General features: G+C 43.0%; 1 long non-coding RNA gene across 1 annotated transcript in view; it reads right to left on the bottom strand.

The window, feature by feature from the left end:
* LOC137096117 (uncharacterized) overlaps positions 1-19008 on the bottom strand; it is a 337069-nt gene that overhangs the window by 17509 nt on the left and 300552 nt on the right. The window lies entirely within an intron of this gene.

The following is a 19008-nucleotide window of genomic DNA, read 5'->3' as shown; positions in this document are numbered from 1 at the left end:
ACCAGCCCACACTAGAACTCCGTGTTGGCCATCATCCCCCTCCAGCTCCTTCAAGCTCAAGCCAGTCACTTCAAGGATACCATCCATCCACCTTGCCTTTGGTCGGCCCCTCTTCCTTTTTCCTTCCATTTTCCCCAGCATCATTGTCTTCTCCTCAGCATAATTGCCAGCATCTAACGACTGCAAATTGTAAGCTGTCCTGAGTCCCCCTTCAGGGGTTGAGAAGGACGGGATACAAATACTCTAAATAAATAAATAAATACATAAAGAGACTGACCTCGGATAGAGGTATTAATTGAAACCATGTATACTAATTTTGGACAATGATATGGGATAATTTTCTAATGACTATTTGTTCACTGATGTACCTATGGACTGTAATAAATTGTATTATTATTATTACCCCAGAAACTTTGCTGTATTGGGGTTTTGTTTTTGTTTTTTTGTCATGTCAGGAGCGACTTGAGAAACTGCAAGCAGCTTCTGGTGTGAGAGAACTGGTCATCTGCAAGGACGTTGCCCAGGGGACGCCCGGATATTTTGATGTTTTTATCATCCTTGTAGGAGGCTTTTCTCCTGTCCCTGCATGAGGAGCTGGAGCTGATGGAGGAAGCTCATCCACCTCTCCCCAGATTCAAACCCGCGACCTGTCGGCCTTCAGTCCTGCCGGCACAGGGCTTTAACCCACTGAGCCACCGCAGTGTTGATTGAGACTCTATGATATTCATTGGAAAAACTATGTTGAATTAGTTGAGACTCTATGAGATATTCATTGGTAAAACTATGGCAAAATGTGCTGCAGGATGTCCCGCAACGACGATTTTTTACAGTTTAATAAACTTTTTCCATGTTTTAATAATATAACCAATTAGGGAATTTATTTATGTATTTATTTACTGTATTTGTATACCGCCTTTCTCAGCCTATTGGCGACTCAAGGCGGAAATGACATTTATAACCCAGGAACAAAAATCAAGGGACATAGTGTTATGGGGAAGAGTGGTTCAACCATAGCTGAAGGGTCTTAAATCCTTACATCATTCACAGATTGAATTCTACTTGAATATAGAGTTGTGAGTGGGTGTTTTTGTTTTCCTTTCTTTTCACGCTAAGGATCAAGATGATAAACTTTCTTGGAGAGAGTGAAGCATGAACTGCTCTGGTTATCAGAGCAGGTGGGAAGGATCTACTATCCTGCAGCCTGGTAAAGAGTTTGTCTCAGGTATTAGATTTGCAAGAGACAAATGTGTGCCACTCTGTTTTGCCTCCATGTTGTTGGAAATGTGTACCAGTAAAGCCCTGTGTCATGCTTTGCAATGTCATTTCATAGAATCATAAGATTGGATGAGACCTCAAGGGCCATACAGTCCAAAATCAATACTGTCTCCTATGTTGTTTAACATCTACATGAAGCCGTTGGGGGAGATCATCCGGAGTTTCGGGGTGCGGTGTCATCTGTATGCGGATGATGTCCAACCCTGTCACTCCTTTCCACCTGCTACTAAGGAGGCTGTTCAGGTCCTGAACCGGTGCTTGGCCGCTGTGACGGTCCGAATGAGGGCGAACAAATTGAAATTGAATCCAGACAAGACAGAGGTACTCCTGGTCAGTCACAAGGCCAAACAGGGTATAGGGTTACAGCCTATGCTGGATGGGGGTCACACTCGCCCTGAAGATGCAGGTTCGCAGCTTGGGTGTGATCTTGGATTCATCGCTGAGCCTGGAACCCCAGGTCTTAGCAGTGACCAGGGGAGCATTTGCACAGTTAAAACTTGTGCGCCAGCTGCGCCCATACCTTGGGAAGTCTGACTTCGCCATGGTAGTCCACGCTCCGGTTTCATCCCGTATAGACTACTGCAATGCTCTCTACGTGGGGTTGCCTTTGAAGACTGTCCGGAAGCTTCAAATGGTCCAACGCTCGGCAGCCAGGTTATTAACAGGAGCGGCACTCAGGGAGCATACAACTCCTCTGTTGCGCCAGCTCTACTGGCTGCCAGTTTGCTACCGGGCACAATTCAAAGTGCTGGCTTTAGCCTATAAAGCCCTAAACAGTTCTGCCCCAACTTACCTATCTGAACGGATCTCCTCCTATGAACCACCTAGGACATTCAGATCATCTGGGGAGGCCCTGCTCTCAGTCCTGCCTGCATCACAAGTACGGTTGGCGGGGATGAGAGACAGGGCCTCCTCAGTGGTGGCCCCTTGGTTGTGGAACGCCCTTCCTACAGAAATTAGATCGCCCCCCTCCCTGTTAGCATTTCGGAGGAAATTGGGTTGTTTGAGTAGGCATTTGAATAGGCAGTGTAACTAATATAGAAATATGGAACAATTTGATGATGAGACTGGATCTTGATTTTAACTATGGGACAATATGAGATGTTTGATGCTTATTGATTGTTATTCTTTTAAATTGTTCTCAACTGTTTTTATCATGTTTTGACTATTTGTTGTTGTGAACCGCTCTGAGTCACCCTGAGGGCTGAGAAGAGCGGTATAAAACTGTAGTAAATAAATAAATAAATAACTCAATTCTGCCAAGCAGGAATCAAAGCATTCCTGGCAGATGGCCATCCAGCCTTGACTTTAAAACATCCAGAGAAGGAAATTCCATCACGCTCCAAGGCAGCATATTCTATTGCCAAACAGATGTACTTCCTAATGTGGAAGTTTGAATGCAATTTGAATCCATTGCTCTAGTCCTAATCTCCGAGGCAGCAGAAAATAAGCCTACTCCATCTTCAATATTCAAATATGAAAACATGACTATTATGTCACCTCTTAACCATCTTTTTTTTCCATGCTAAACACCCACCTCCCTAAGCCACTCCTCATATGGTATTTACATCTCTGGACCAACCCACAGATCAATACATCCTGGGTGTTTCTGACGGCTGATATTTGAAGAGATTATAGCAGTGTCCTCCTCAATTTGCTAGATTCCCTCTCCTATTAGCCCCAGCCAGCATGCATAGTGATACTGGGAAATGGAGTCCAGTCAGTGGGAGAACTGAGTGACCTACCCTTGCTGTAGCTGAACTAGGACAGTCCAGAAGCATCCACTTTTGTAAGGCATGTTAGTGATTGTCTGCTATCTTCTAAACTCTCAAATACGTTTCTTTCAGCTCAGATTGCTTGTGAAATTGCCATCTGTCCTTCAGTACTCATTTTCACTTGCCTAAAGCATTTAGAATCACCTGCGTTGCCACTTGCTCTTCAGCAAGGCATTTGAGGGGTTTTTTAAAATGCTGATCCACAGCTTGGAAATGGTTCTGTTTTGGATGCCAGCTTCCAAAATGCTCAGCCAACATGACCGGTGTCAGAATTATTTCTTTATGGGGGTGTTGGGGAACAGTGATGGGAGCTGGCAGGATATCCCTTTGGCTTTTTTTCATGTATGTGTGATTAAGAGCAGGAATTTGAAGGAGTTGACTCATGCCAGTGCTGAATCTAATGGACTGATTCACCAAATGCCTCGCTTGTACATGCCATGTGTGTGCCAGTATTTTCCATGGATGAGCACCATCACGTGTCACAAGGGAAAATGTGAAGAAACAGACAATGGACACTCAGCAGGATAATCACAGTTTTCTGACAAACATGCCTTGAACATTGCGTGTATCTTTAAGCCAGTGGTTCTCAACCTGGGGTCCCCAGATGTTTTTGGCCTTCAACTCCCAGAAATCCTAACAGCTGGTAAACTGGCTGGGATTTCTGGGAGTTGTAGGCCAAAACACCTGGGGACCCACAGGTTGAGAACCACTGCTTTAAGCCATCTGCTAACTTTTGGTGAACCCATTATTTTTATAGGGTTTTCTTAAACAAGGAATAGGTAAAGGTAAAGGTTTTCCCTTGACATTAAGTCTAGTCATGTCCAACTCTGGGGGGTGGTGCTCATCTCCATTTCTAAGCTGAAGAGCCAGTGTTGTCCATAGACACCTCCTGGTCATGTGGCTGGCATGACTGCATGGAGCACTGTTACCTTCCTGCCAAAGCGGTGCATAATGATCTACTCACATTTGCATGTTTTTGAACTGCTGGGTTGGCAGAAGCTGGGGCTAACAATGGGAGCTCACCCCATCCATGGATTAGAACTGCCAACCTTTTGATTGGCAAGTTCAGCAGCTCAGTGGTTTAACCCATTACTCAGAAGTAATTTTGAGTTTTTTACTCTGAAAAAAACCCTCAAAAAATAGCCAAGAGGACCTAGTGTTCCTTGGCTGTCTCCCATTAAAATCCTAACCAAAGCTGACCCTGTTTGGCTACCAATATCAGAAAGGATCTGATATTGGAAGGCTTTCAGGTTTTCATTACTGTGGATTTATTCAGGTTCCTGAAAGTGGTCCTTTCCCATCTCCATGGGAAAGATAAAAAAATATAATAAAAAAAGTAGTCACTTCAAACTATTTATGGTTGTACTTCTTCATTTTGTGAAATCCAAACCAACCCTCTTCACAAATATAAACTAGTTCATTCAGAAGAATGACTTCATCTGAATCTTTTACACTTCCTGTGACGAGGGGGTTTGTTGTTTATTTTCTGCCAGCATTAAGGCAGAGGTGTTGCTGTGGTTTCTTTCAGCCTGATGGAACCTTTCATCATATGACCTACCTAGATTTAGGACTTTATCACCTGAGACAAACAAACCAGCTTTGCAGCTGGACTGTTACCTTTGATGACAATCCCTATCACATGAAGCCATCTGTATCCCACTGCCAGTTTGCTTTCTTTGCTCCATGTAAAACCTGGTAATAGCTCCCAATTCTGAAACGGTCCCCTCACCAACCTCAGTGAGATGGGTCCCTTCTGCTTCTGTGCAGTAAAGCGATATCTGGGGATGAGATGCTCCTCTTTTTCCTCCCCCTTGTTATTCTCAAGCTGGCTGGTTTCCTTTTTCTACATATCTTTGCTTTTTCGGTTTTTAGACATGCTGTTGCACAGTTGCAGTACAACAACAACAAAAATAAGAAACTATTGTAGTGTAGGAAGGTGGGGTTCCAATGAGACATGGAAGTAAGGTCACAGGACCACAAAATGGCAAATCAGGGCTATTGCAGAGGAGCAATATCAAGAGTGTGTAACACATATATATCCACTACCAACAGCAACACAATTATAGTGAAGTAGTGGGCTCATGTGATAAAATCTGAAGATATATTCAGGATGCATTGTACTCTATGTTTCTCTATCATGTTGGATCAATTTGTCCCACCAAAGTCAATCTATCCATCAGCCAGACAAATACAGAGCAAGGTGTAGAGAAGAGACAGCCATTCCCAGAATAAGTGTATATATATGTGTCACTTTTGCCAGTGATCCTTGACCATAACTATTATAGAGCTATGATTCCACGTTAACTGTCATAGTAGCATCCTATGGAACCCTGGGATTGGCACTTGATCCTCATCCAGGGAGCACTTCAGAATTGCATAAGATGCAGCCACAAATCTCAGGATTTCATAAGATGCAGCCATGTGAGTTAAAATGACATCAAAGTGCTATAAGTGTGCAGAATGAAAGGGCCCCAGAGTGCAGCTTTCATTACATTTCAACACCAATCACACTATTGCTGACATTAAATATTTAAAGGCCTACTCAGTCTATATTTTGTAAAAAAAAAAAATCAAGTCAGTACCGACTAGAAATCGTACAATTCCCTGTAAGCGAGGGTATAGTACAGGCACGGGCAAACTTTCTAACTTGGGGGCCACATGCTAGAACTTCCTGCTCAGAGGACTGGCTTCCACAGTGATGGACAGAAGGAAGGAAGGAAGGAAGGAAGGAAGGAAGGAAGGAAGGAAGGAAGGAAGGAGAAAGAGGAAGAGAGGGAAGGAGGGAGGAAAGAGGGAAGGAAAGACAAAAGGGAAGGAAGGAAGGATGACATGGTGGAAGGGAAGGACAGAAGGAAGGAAGGGAAAGAGGAAAGAAAAAGGAAAGGAAGAAAGGGAGGAAGAGAAGGATGGAAGGATAAAGGAAAGGCAGAGGAAAGGAAAGACAAAAGGGAAGGAGAACGACGGAGAGGGAGGAAAGGGGGAAGGAAGGATGAAAGGATGGAAAGGAACGATGGACTGAAGGGAAGGATAAAGGAAAGACAGAGGGAAGGAAAGACAAAAGAGAAGGAAGGAAGGAGAATGAGGGAGAGAGGGGGTAAAGAGGGAAGGAGGGATGAAAGGGTGGAAGGGAACGATGGACGGAAGGGAAGGATAAAGAAAAGACAGAGGGAGGGAAGGACAAAAGGGTGGAAGGGAAGGATGGAAGGAGAATGAGGGAGGGAGGGAGGTAAAAAGGAAGGAAAGATAAAAGGGAGGGAAGGATGAAAGGGTGGAAGGAAAGGATGGAAGGGAGGGAGGGAGGGGAGGGAAGGGAAGGGAAGGGAAGGGAGGGGAGGGAAGGGAGGGAGGAAAGAAAGAAAGAGAAGGAAGGAAAGAAGGGAAGGAGGGATGGATGAAAGGGTGGAAGAAGAAAGAGGGAGGGAAGGAGGAAGGAAAGAGAGAAGGAAGAAAGGATAGGATGGTGAGAGAGGAGGGCCTGAGAAAAGAGCCCAAGCTACATGTGGCCCCTGGGCCTGGGTTTACCCATACCTGGTATAGTAGATTTGGAAAAGTTGCTTTTTCAGTCTTTCAGCTCACATAATCTTCAACCTGGCAGTTCTGTGAGTTCTGGGATTCTTTTCAGCTAGTGATTGGCTAGGGAAGCATTCTGCACATATGCAAAGGCACTCTCTATAGCTTCCTATCTTCCAGGCCCTGATATTTGAAAGACATCCCAGCAGGATCTGAAGGATCTTAGCTCCACTTAAACTCTGCCATCACCACCTCCATTTCTCAGGCTTTCCTCTGTGCTCATACCTCAGGGGCAATATCCATAACCTTGTTCTTTTTGGGCAACAGTAAATCTTCCTTCCTGGGTGAATGGCTCAGTCTCAGCACCTGCCTTTGCAATAACTTAAGACTGGTTGGTAGATGAGCCATCCATCTGTTTCTAATGAGACTGTCTGGCCTTACTTCATTCAGCCACCTGCTGCCTCCCCCATCAGCTGATTCCTGCCTCTCTGCTACCAGGTGACTCCATCCTACGCTGCTGGCATCTCCCCCAGCATTACATCAGTTTCTGGATGTAGATGCCTCTGGGCCTCTTGTTGTGACACAAAGCTGCCTGGGACACTAAAGGCCAGACAGAGGACAAAAAATGTGCCAAAAAAGGGAGAGGGGGCATTTTTACATGCACAAAGCAAGCCAGGAATTAGAATTTTGCAGTGTTGGTGAGACTTTGATCAGGAAGGTCTTGGGCTCTTGCAAGAAATAAACACATACCACAGAAAGAAAGAAAAAACCCAGCAGGGGAAGGCTTTCCAGTGAAATCAGTGCATTTATGTAGCATTGGATTGGGCGCATAACCTTTCCAGACTTGAGGCTGAAAGTGGATTTTTGTTGTAAGCACCGGTGATGAATCACCACATTATTTTTCTTTCCTGTTCTTTCTAGTGCTTCCATCTAGAATAATTTCTTCCATCCACAGATTGCCTGGTTCCTCTGCGCTCTAAAAAATAACAGGTGTTTTGACCTGTAGAAATGCTGCCTGTGACTTTTGGCCTGTAAATTGAGGGAACTGAATGAGGGTTTTGGATCTGGGATGCTGTGGAAAGAGCAACCAAAGATGAAAATGCACTTCCTTTTTGAACCTGGAGAATGAAGCAGGAGGATCATGGCAAAGGTCAGTATGTTAACAACCCACCTATTAAATGTGATGTGCTTTTTGAAAGGCTAGGATGGCTTGCTATTTTGTATGCTGTGGTTTCTGATGGTACTTATTCGCCATTTTACTGCTGTTTTGGCATTATGTTTCTGTTGTCATTGCTAGCTTGCAAGTACCGGAGAGACTTACAGACAGTGCTTGAACCAGTGGTTCCCAACTTGTGGTCCGTGGACCACCAGTGCTCCGCAAGAACTAAATATGGTCCACGGCTTCATTGTTACCACACTGTTGGAACAAGAGCGACTGGTCTCATGAAACCCTCTTATAGTGCAGAGGCTTATTAAATATGGTTTATGGGTGTGCAGGTGGTGACTACTGGATGGCTTATGTTCTGTATCGGAAACTAGAGCTGATGTGGTCTATCTAATGCAATTTTCTGAATCAACACACCAAAGTCTTCTTATGGGAGCCCAGTCCAGCTCCCCCCCCCCCCCATTTTTTGTCTTCCATCTTGATGGAAGTGTGTTTGTTTTCAGCATTGGCATTGGTAAGATAGTGAATGAAAGTTAGAAAAAGCAAATTTATATAGTTGGGTTTGCAGCAGTATGTAGTAAACAATGTAATGAAGCCTGATCTGGAAAAGAATGGGATTCTTTGCTATATGATCCTATTGTAAGTATGTGTGCAGACAAGGTATATACAGCAGCTGCCTCCAGAATCACTTACTGAGAATATGCCAAGAGCAAAACAGGAAGAAAAAGCAGATTAGTCTGTCGCACCAGCTACTCTGCTATATTGAGTATAAGAAAATCTGGAAGTTGTTGCATGGGGAAACAAGAAATCCTGGGATACATTTTGGAAGAAGCTTTCAAAGTTGTCTCCAGAAGAGCTGACATGTTTTTGTTCAGCTATACAAAGCCTACTTGACCTGATTTTTTCATTTCACGTGTGTACAATGGAATAAAAGGTTTACTGAAACATGTTGAATTTCTGTTATTTTTTGTGGTATGGGAACCTATCATTACTCTTACTATGTTATTTCTATCCCTGATATCAATGCTTTTGTTAAAGAAATAAAGTTGAAGAAATAATTCTGCCAATTGGAAGGTCACCAGTTTGAGTTCGGATCAAAAGCAGATCAAAAGCAGAAATGCAAGTAGATAAAATAGGCACCACTTTTAGTGGGGAGATAATAAAGGCGCCCTTAAGGACATCGATAAGAGGAAAGCTCCTCGGCATGGAAGGTGGAGCGACAGCACCCCCTGTGGTCGGAGTCGAGTACAGCCTCCAAGATGCCAGAAATAAGATGGGAAAAACTGCCTTTACCTCTGTGAGTGTTATCTGCCCTTGTTCATTGTATAATTGGCATTGAATATTTGCAGTATGTGTGTTCTGTAAAGCCGGTTTGAGTTCCCTTCGGGGTGAGAAGTGTGGTGTATAAATACTGTAAATAAATAAATACATCTGCTACTTTACCTTAGGTATGGCTGTATTAGATTTTTTTTAAAGAGAAATTGTGATGTATTTCAGATTACTGCTCCCATTCCAAACTGATGTCTTCCGAAGAAAGTCCTGTTGATATCTTATAGAGCCAACTTCCAAATAAGCATGTTTAGGATAGCAGCCTAAACTTCCATTTCATGATTCACACACCATGTGGGCAAACTGTAGCCCTCTAGGTGTTTTGTACTTCAACTCCCAGAAATCTCAGCTTACTGGCTGTTAGGAATTGTGGGAATTAAAATCCAAAACACCTGGAGGGCCAAAGTTTGCCCATGCCTAATGTAGATGAAGCCCCTTTTTGTCAAACAACTATAGTGGTACAGCAATTGGTAGGCTGTTGAAACAGAGTTGTTGGAAAGATAGCTCTCCTCATCTAAATTGTAGTGAAAGCTTTAAAATTGTTTCTCCCTCTTTTTCAATATACAGTAGAGTCTTGCTTATTCAACATAAATGGGCCAGCAGAACGTTGGATAAGTGAAAATGCTGGATAATAAGGTGGGATTAAGGAAAAGCCTATTAAATATCAATTACAATTTTACCAAAACATCATGTTTTACAACAAATCAACAGAAAAAGCAGTTCAATACATGGTAATGTTATGTTGTAATGATTGTATTTACAATTTTAGCACCAAAAGATGGCAATGTATTGAAACAGCTGTGGATCCGGGCAGGAGGCAGACTGCGTTGGATAATACAGAATGTTGGATGGGCGAAGGTTGGATAAGCGAGACTCTACTGTACTCCAAAACACAGTTAGAGGTACTTCATTAAGAAGAGCTTGAGAAAGGTGACTTCCTAAAATCTGGCAATCATCATGGCCAGTGACTATGCTGGCTAAGGGATTCTGAGACTCCCCAAAGCAAAATTTCCAGGCTCTGTAATGAAGCATTATCTTTAAGGTACTTGTTATTGCTAGCCAGTAAACAAAGGTTGGGATCAGCAGTCTTATAGAGGATCTAATGCTGTTTTGGATCACAGCCATGTAATTCATCTATAAAACCCAGGACTAGATTCATTGAGGGTGTGCTGCAAGCTGGATAGATCCAAGAAGAGAAATCCCTCCCTTACTGAGCAGACATAACATGGGTATCATGACCCGAGCAAAGCTCCCCATCTTGGTCCTTGAGGATGCCTCCCTACCAGCCACCCAATTATCCAGCACTTGTCGCTACTGGGACAGTCATTCATGGAGAAAGCCTTGCATTTTGCCTCGGAGCTTTTTCCCAAGCTACATTCTCACAATCACAGCTGCTATTTCAGCACCATGGACAGCGCTGACCCATTATTGCCAAGAACAACTCTTTTGTGCAAAAAAGCTTCAATCCCTGTTGACGTTGGAAACGGGCCCGTTGGGTAAAGAATGCAGATTTTCTTTTAAAACGTCCAAATATGTTTTTGCACTGAAGCTTTGAATGGCCTCAGAGCAGCCTTGCGCTTCTCTGAACGGAAACATTCAAAACCCTGGGTCGTATTTGTCTGCCTTTTTAAAGGGATTCTCAAAAGCACAAGGAGAAAGAAACCTGCAGGGCCAGGGTGAGGAGAGTAATAATCCAACCCTTGGGCTTCGGATATTAAAAGCCACATAAAATGCAAAGCTCCCCATGATGTTGTGGGGATAAGATTAAAAGGGGGAAATTAAGACCTGCCAGACCCAATCAATTCTCTGCGCCATTCAGCCCTTGAGTGTAGTTTATTTGAAGACCCTCCTGCCCCCCAAAAACCTTTCCCTCTCTGGATTATCTTGCCAGCCAGAGGCACTGCCAGGAACCAGTTTGCCAAGACGTGTGCCACCAAAGGGCACACAGTGGCTTGATGTATGTCATAACACAAAGCATAAATCTCAGCAATAATGGAAGCAAAAGAGGTCACAGCAAGCAATGGTGGTGAAGATCTAATCCAAAACACACAGATTAGAATACCATTACTTGCTCATTAGTCCCGTGTCTATCTACAGAATGTTTCAAGGACTTGCTTTATATCCAGAAAGGAAAGAGGCATCAAATGGCAATATGGTGGGCCCCTTTTAATTGGATTGGGTTAGGGCTCTATGATAATTAACCAGGGCTCTTCAACTTCAGGCCTACAACAAAGTCTGCTGGTCCAGTTTGGCTGATCTTCTGTGACCATCATATATTCCAGTCATTTTTTTTTTGTCATATCAGGAGCGACTTGAGAAGCTGCAAGTCGCTTCTGGTGTGAGAGAATTGACCGTCTGCAAGGACGTTGCCCAGGGGACGCCCGGATGATTTTTGATGTTTTTATCATCCTTGTGGAAGGCTTCTCTCATGTCCCCGCATGAGGAGCTGGAGCTGATAGAGGGAGCTCATCCACCTCTCCCCGGATTCGAACCTTCGACCTGTCGGTCTTCAGTCCTACAGGTACGTGGGTTTAACCCACTGCGCCACCAGGGGCTCCTATTCCAGTCATGGGACCAGTATATAGGAAAATGCTCCCAAAGTATTGCAAATAGTTGGCAGCCTTAAAAAAAATCCAAACCAACCTATATAACATTTAAAAATAAAACTGAATTGTTTACACCTGGTGAAGATAGTAGCCAGTGGCCTGAAAACATAAGGGCCATTTCCCCCAAAAAGTTTCTATGCCCAGAGATTAGTCCTGTGCAGTGCTAAGCAAATTTGTGAAGCAGCTATTCTTCAAAACCTAACACAACTGTGAAGAGGTTCACTCCTTCGAGTGCAGCTAAAGAAAATTTCCTGTCCTGAGTTGAAATTGAGTGGTTGGCCATTCTGAACAAACTCAAGGAAGAATTTGCTCAAGTAACATAGTTAAACTTAGGCTTGTGCATTTCAGCTGAACCTTGATCCATTTCTGCTGGCTGGATTTTGGGGACCCTTGGATCAAATTTCATGCGCATCCTGAAAACAGGCGGGTAGCTGAATAACGGTTTTTGGTCTGCAGCTGAAAAATGTGGCTATATCCGGCTTATTGGCAGCCAATGGGGATGATACAAACATTTTCAAACTTGGTGGGCTAACAGTGGTAGATGTGTCCTTCAAGTGTGATCATTTTAATCTCAATAGCCCAAAAAATGACGGGAAGCAGAGCCTGGGAAGCCCTCGCAGGCTCATCTCCCACTGTTAGCCCACCAAGTTTCATAACATTTGGGTCATCCCCTGATATTTAGGAATTTCTTTTCTTTTCAGAGCACAAGAGAGAAATATAAACAGAGAATTTGTTTGCAAAGGAATGAAAATGTAGGTAGGTAACTTGGTAGTCATTTTTTGAGAATGAGGCTTTTCTGTTTGTTTGCTAGGATTATTATTATTTTAATAATAATCATCATTTCAAAGTATTTTCTGAAGGAGAGAAGGGGAAGAGAAAAAGAAGCTAAAGGGTGACTCACGGCTCTCAGAGCCACCCAAATATTTTTAAAGAAAAGCACACAAAAGCAAAGAGATGCTATTTCTTTCTCTCAAGTCTCCAAATGCACGCACCTACCCTATCCACCCGTCCTGCATTTTCCCAACTCCCAGTCCCACAAAATAAAAAGAATAAAATAAAGGAAAATAAAATATTCAATGTTAGAGAGAGGACAAGTTAAGCCAAGCCAAAAAATAAAACTGAGAGCAAGCAGCAAGGCAGACTGAATCACCTTTCTAGAGCCAGGACGCAACTGAGAGCAATGGAGGTGCTCGTCCCATTAAGCATAAACAATTTGCATAAGACACATCACAGCATTCTTCTGTTTTGATTGGCCCAACAGGCAGGACTCACAGAGAAACCCCATGCGAGCACTCGGCAGCCTCTTCATGCACTATGTGATGCCGAATAGGAGAGGAGGAGCTGTGACCAGCTGCCACATGGACTGTTTCGGCTGAAAAAAACCATGGTGGCTGAGCCTTTACTGTTATGGCCAGTCGAACAAGCCAGATTGGCCAAAGGGAGCCGACCAAGCCGAATCTATGCACAAGCCTAGTTAAACTTTGGAACTTGTGACCACAATGTACAATAATGGCATCTGCTGAAAAGGATTAAGATAGATTCAGAGATGATAAGAGTAGAAAGTACATTTTCATTCATGCCGTGTGCTTATCTGGTTGGCCCCTTAGGAAACAGAAACCCAGACCAGAACTTTGGTCTGATCCAGACTGGTTCTTATTACGTTCATAACATCACCATGCAAGATTCCTTTTCTATGCATGAAACTTCAGAAACCCATCATACCATCAAATGTTGGAATAAAGCCCAGACCATATGTAGAAATGGAAAAAACAGCGTACTTCCTTCCCTGCTGCTTTTCCTCTGCTACAAATATCATCTCAGCATTTTCTGCACATTCCATCAGCAAGGTCCCGAGAGGGAGTATTGACCGTTTGCTCCAAGCTGAGTGAGAGCTGTGCAATAGGCCTCCACAGACCTCAAGTCCTTTCCCGTCTCTTGTTAAGTGCCTTGGTGTTGAGCAGGTATTTTTTTTAAAGGGCAATATTGATTCAAAGTGGGTCACTATCTGGTCGTCCATTTTCCATCCCTTCCTCTCTGATTGCAGGAAGAAATATCCATGGCTGTATTCACATGGATGAAACAACTATTCCAAATTTCCGTTAAAGGAGGTGGAGGCATAAAGCAACTGAAAAGACTGTGGAACATGTGGACTGCTTAGTAAAATTATGGATTATTTTCAGATGAGGATCATAAGGTGCATTTTCAAGGTAGTAAACAGAAAGCCACAGATCAGCCCAGTAAGAAACTAAATGAAGCCAGAAGGTTGGACAAAGTGGTCCTATGACCCTAGACAATAGTATTCCCCAGCGCTACTGATTTGACTTCGGCACCTTCCATGGGCTCCTTTAGGGATTACTGCAATCACTGAGCCTGAACTCGGCTATGTTTCCTTTATCTCAGCCATATTGCTTTTATGATGTTGTTATGACTGTGTTTTATTGTGTTATTCATTTATTTTAATTGTGCCTTTGTTTTTATTTGTATTTTTGGGCTTGTCCCTTTGTAAGCCACCACGAGTCCCTTGGAGAGATGGTTCGTGGGGTATAAAAATAAAATCCTTAGGGATCGCCTCTCCTTCTCCCATCATCGGAGGTCGCAAAGACCAGCCTAATGTGACTTACTCCATATACCGGGTCCTAGAGAAGTGCACTTGGAAAGGACCAGGCGCAGGGCTTTTTCTATTTCTGCACCTGCCTTGTGGAATTCCTTGCCACCCTACATGAGAGCCATGCGTGACTTAGGGCCTTTTACTCTCGCACTTAAGACCTGGCTTTTTACTAAAGCATTCGATCTCTGTTAATTTTTAATTTTTGTATGTATGTATTTTATCTTTTATAATTTAGCTGTAAATCGCCTAGAGCATTCTCGGATGGAGGGCTATTAATAAGTTATTAAATGATGATGATGATGATGATGATGATGATCAACATCATCATCATCACAGCCACTTTTCAGCTCCATCCACACTGACAGTTTAACACAGTAGATCACATTCATTGGCAGTAGAGCATAGCTGGAAAAAATCATTGGAAGGCCTCTTGAAGGTGTCAAGTTAGAGAGACATGACTAAGATTAATAGGACATGACTAAGGTTTGAACAGTAGTCAACAGCAAGCGTTTCAGTGGTGGCTGGTGGCTTACATGTAATTCATTCTGGTTTTAGTCCAAACTTCAAGGAAGTGATCCAAGATGTTAACCCCTACTCCAGAAATAGGTTTAGTTTCTTTAAAGTTTGGAGTAGATTCACTGTCCCAATGTCATAAAAATCAGTGGTGTCTGGCTTGTTTTCTTTTGCATCAACCCCAGGCCCCATGTTTGCAGTGAGGGATTATGGCGGCTGTAGTTCAACCACATAAGGTGGACCAGAGACTCAATTCCGTAATTACTGTAGCTATTTTTTCAATCACATCTGATCTTACTAGCCACACTTCTCAAGGGCTCGTCCAAGCAGGCCTAGCTCCAAGTCTGAAGGAACTTCTGGCAAATTGAAACCACTGCCCCATGCCACCCTTGGACCTGTCTAATGGTGACAGAAAGTGGTAATGGCGCCACAAAGTAGTGAACATTTTAATTCCTTAGAGTGTTTTGAAATTGAGTTTGAAAATGTTATTTTTTAAAATTGCAACTCAATGAATCTCACACTGGGAATTACTGACTCAAAATAACACTTTCAATGCTCTGTCCTGGACTGATACTGCATCCAAAACTGGAGATATTGAAATACCAGCTCTAATGCCCTTTGGGATTTAGGATTGGAGAACCAGGGTGGCCCAGAGGAGACTCAGCATGTGGAGGTTTCTTATAGGATCTGACAGCTACCTAAGATTTCCATGTGCTGACGCCAGCCCAGTCTGACTCTTGTTGCATTGTTCTAACTTCCTTTACTTAGTACATATAATTCTCCCAATGTGTGTTTTAGTGTTTGTAGAGTCCCCTGGGTACAGTGTAGGAATGAGAGCGTTCTTCTCGGTGGAGAAGAACTGTCTCCAAGTCACACCCCAGGAGGATTAGCTCTGTCAAAACTTTCTCACACAGGTACTGATATCTCCTACTTTTAAAAACTTTCAGTGATAGTGGTTTTGGCATGCTGCTTTGTTTTGCTCTCTGATTCTCTCCTCACCACTACCACCCTCTGACTGTTTCCCTCATATTCTTCTTTGAAAACTCCTTCCTGGGGTTCTGTGAAGCTCTGAACCCAACAGCTCTGTGAAGAGACATTTGCATTTGTTGCTACAGAATGGAGTCAAATTTACAGATTCCAGAAGCTACAGACTCCTTGAAGAAACCAATCTATGACCAAAGGATGATCAAGGAGGAAGATCAAGGACCATTTTACCTGTGATCTCTCATTTGGCTCAATAATATAGATAATCATGCCTATTTTGTATTTCAAGCCCAAATATACAAGGTGTAAAATGCAAAGACAACACTCAGAACTAAGACATAATCATGTCATACTGATGATCACCAATTCCTACCATGTAAAGATTTTGTTTTTACAACAACTCTGGGGAATGGTTTATAGGTTGGCTTTAGAATTAAAGAAGGCATTGGGGGAGTGTGTGTCACATTTTAACATTTTATAATACAGGGTTTACATCTTGTTCTGTTCTTTCCCAAATTTGGTAGTTTTTGTGGTGCTGAAAACCCATACTCCAATTTTTCTAGATATATATATCTTACAAAACTTTGTTCTAAGCAGTGTCTTCCTGACCTTCAACAGGGACAAATGCAAGATACTCTGTTTAGGAAGAAAAAGTGAAATGCAAAGATACAGAATGGGGGACGTCTGGCTCAACAGCAGTATGTGTGAAAAAGGTCTTAGAGTCCTTGTGGAAAACATGAGCCAACAATGTCATGCAACAGCTTAAAAAGCCAATGGGATTTTGGCCTGCATCAATAGTAGTTCTAGTGTCTAGATCCAGGGAAGTCATGCTACCCCTCTATTCTGCCTTGGTCAGACCACACCTGGAATCACACTGTGTCCAATTCTGGGCATCACAATCAAAGGAAGATGTTGACAAGCTGGAATGTGTCCAAAGGAGGGTGACTAAAATGATCAAGGGTCTGGAGAACAAGCCCTATGAGGAGTGGCTTAAAGAGCTGGTCATATCTAGCCTGCAGAAGAGAAGGCTGAGAGGACACATGATGGCCATGTATAAATATGTGAGGAGAGGTCATAAGGAAGAGGGAGCAGGCTTGTTTTTTGCTGCCATGGAGACTATGGTGCGGAACAATGGCTTCAAACTACAGGAAAAGAGATTCCAACTGAACATTAGGAAGAACTTCCTGACTGTGAGAGCTGTTCAGCAGTCCCTGAGTGTGGCGGAAGCTCCTTCTTTGGAGGCTTTTAAGCAGAGGCTGGATGGCCATCTGTTGGAGGTGCTTTGAATGCGATTTTCCTGCTTCTTGGCAGGAGGTTGGACTGGATGGCCCACACAGTCTCTTCCAACTCTACAATTCTGTGATTCTATGACCATACCACCAAATTATTTGTATAGTATGCTTAATTTGCACAAATGTTTTCAGATTGCAGAATCTGGATCTCAGTGAGTAAATAATACCCCAAGTAGAAAGGAAGGGCTGGATGGGTAGTCTGTGTCTAAAATAGGCCATGTCAACTTTGCACAGATGCTTCTAAATCTCATAGTTTCAAAGAATTTGGGGGATTTCGGAAACAGCACACACAGATATGATAATATTATCTTGGGATCATGAAATACTAGAAGGAAACATTGCTGTGTTGCTGTTGTTTTAAATAACTGAAATCATAGAAATTAGCCTGGAATCCCTATGCTTTTCTATAATGGAAATATGGAAATAAGGTCTTCAACGGAGATGAGAGGTAAGGCTATTGGGATGATGTGTTTAGAAGGAAGTTTGATCATTGTGGCCACTCTTCCTTACACTCTCATACAGAACAGCAGGAAAAAGATGGTACGGTAATTAAATGTCTGTGGCTATTAAGCCTGGAATCCCACATGCTGTTCCTGAAATGCTGAATTTAAAGAGATTTCCTTCCAAGTTGACAATCGGGCTATCAATGTATCTTAAGTTTAAACTAAACTATAGTAAAACTTTGTATAAATAAGGTTGTACAGTCCAGTCTTACAGATGCTAAAGCATAAGCAAAAGTTTACTCTCAACTAAAGGGACAAAGTCTGGCACCCTTATTCCCCCCCCCCCAAAGTATTTTCATTTAAGATAAGTGTTCTTACTGCTACAGAAATTCTCCCAATCAGAATTTCAAAAGCTGGGGTGGGAAAAATGGATCTCAGCCCCAAGAAAGGAAGGGGAAAAGGAAAAAGGAAAGGAGAAGAGGAGTGGGAATGTGTCTGTTGTGCCCCATCATGTTCAAGACCTGCATCTTGGGAATGGTGTGAACCAGCATGGCACAGAGGTTTGAGTGCTGGACAGAGGCCCCATTTTACACTGCCACACAATACAGTTTTTGTATGGCAAGATAGATAGGGCCCGAGGCTCTGGGATACCAGAGTTTGAATCCTTACTAAGCCATGGAAACCCACGGGGTTACTTGAACAAGTGATACTCTTTAAACCGAAAAGGAAGGAAATGACAATGGCAAACCTCCTCTGATTAATACATTTTGCCAATAAAAAACTAAGATAAGGTCATAATAAATTCATTTTTAAAGTTATGGGCCTCCAAATTCGGATGGGCGTTCTTAGACTTCAGAAAGTTACTCAACTCTAAATATACCATTGATAAAAGGTAAAGGTTTCCCCTTGACATGAAGTCTAGTTGAGTCTCACTCTGGGGGGTGGTGCTCAGCTCCATTTCTAAACCGAAGAGCCAGAGTTGTCCATAGACGCCTCCAAGGTCACATGGCAAGTATGACTGCGTGGAGCGCCGTTACCTTCCTGCAGAAGCAGTACCTATCTATCAACTCACATTTGCAGAAGCTGGGCCTAACAGCAGGAGCTCACACCGCTCCCTGGATTCGAACTGCCAACCTTTTGGTCAACAAGTTCAGCAGCTCAGTGGTTTAACCCGCTGAGCCACTGAGGGCTCCTCTACACGGATCCCCTACATTGCCCTGTTTCCCAGGATTTGATTCCAGATTATCTTCTTATCCCAGATTATCCGGCAGTGTAGACTCATAAAATCCAGTTTGAAGCAGAGATAATTTGGATTCAAAAACCAGATTAAATGGCAGTGCAGATGGAGCCTGAGTTATGCAAACTACATTTGCACTTTGAGATCAATTTGCAGCAAATGAAGAAATCAAGGACCCAGGCCGCATCTACACTGCCACATAAAATGCAGATCATCTGCTTCGAATTGGACTCAAAATAACTCCTAATTGACTGGAATTGTTTTTTTTTAA

Source organism: Anolis sagrei, chromosome 2, assembly GCF_037176765.1.
Source record: "Anolis sagrei isolate rAnoSag1 chromosome 2, rAnoSag1.mat, whole genome shotgun sequence".
Taxonomy (NCBI): domain Eukaryota; kingdom Metazoa; phylum Chordata; class Lepidosauria; order Squamata; family Dactyloidae; genus Anolis; species Anolis sagrei.
This window is presented reverse-complemented; position numbering and strand designations above follow the sequence as displayed.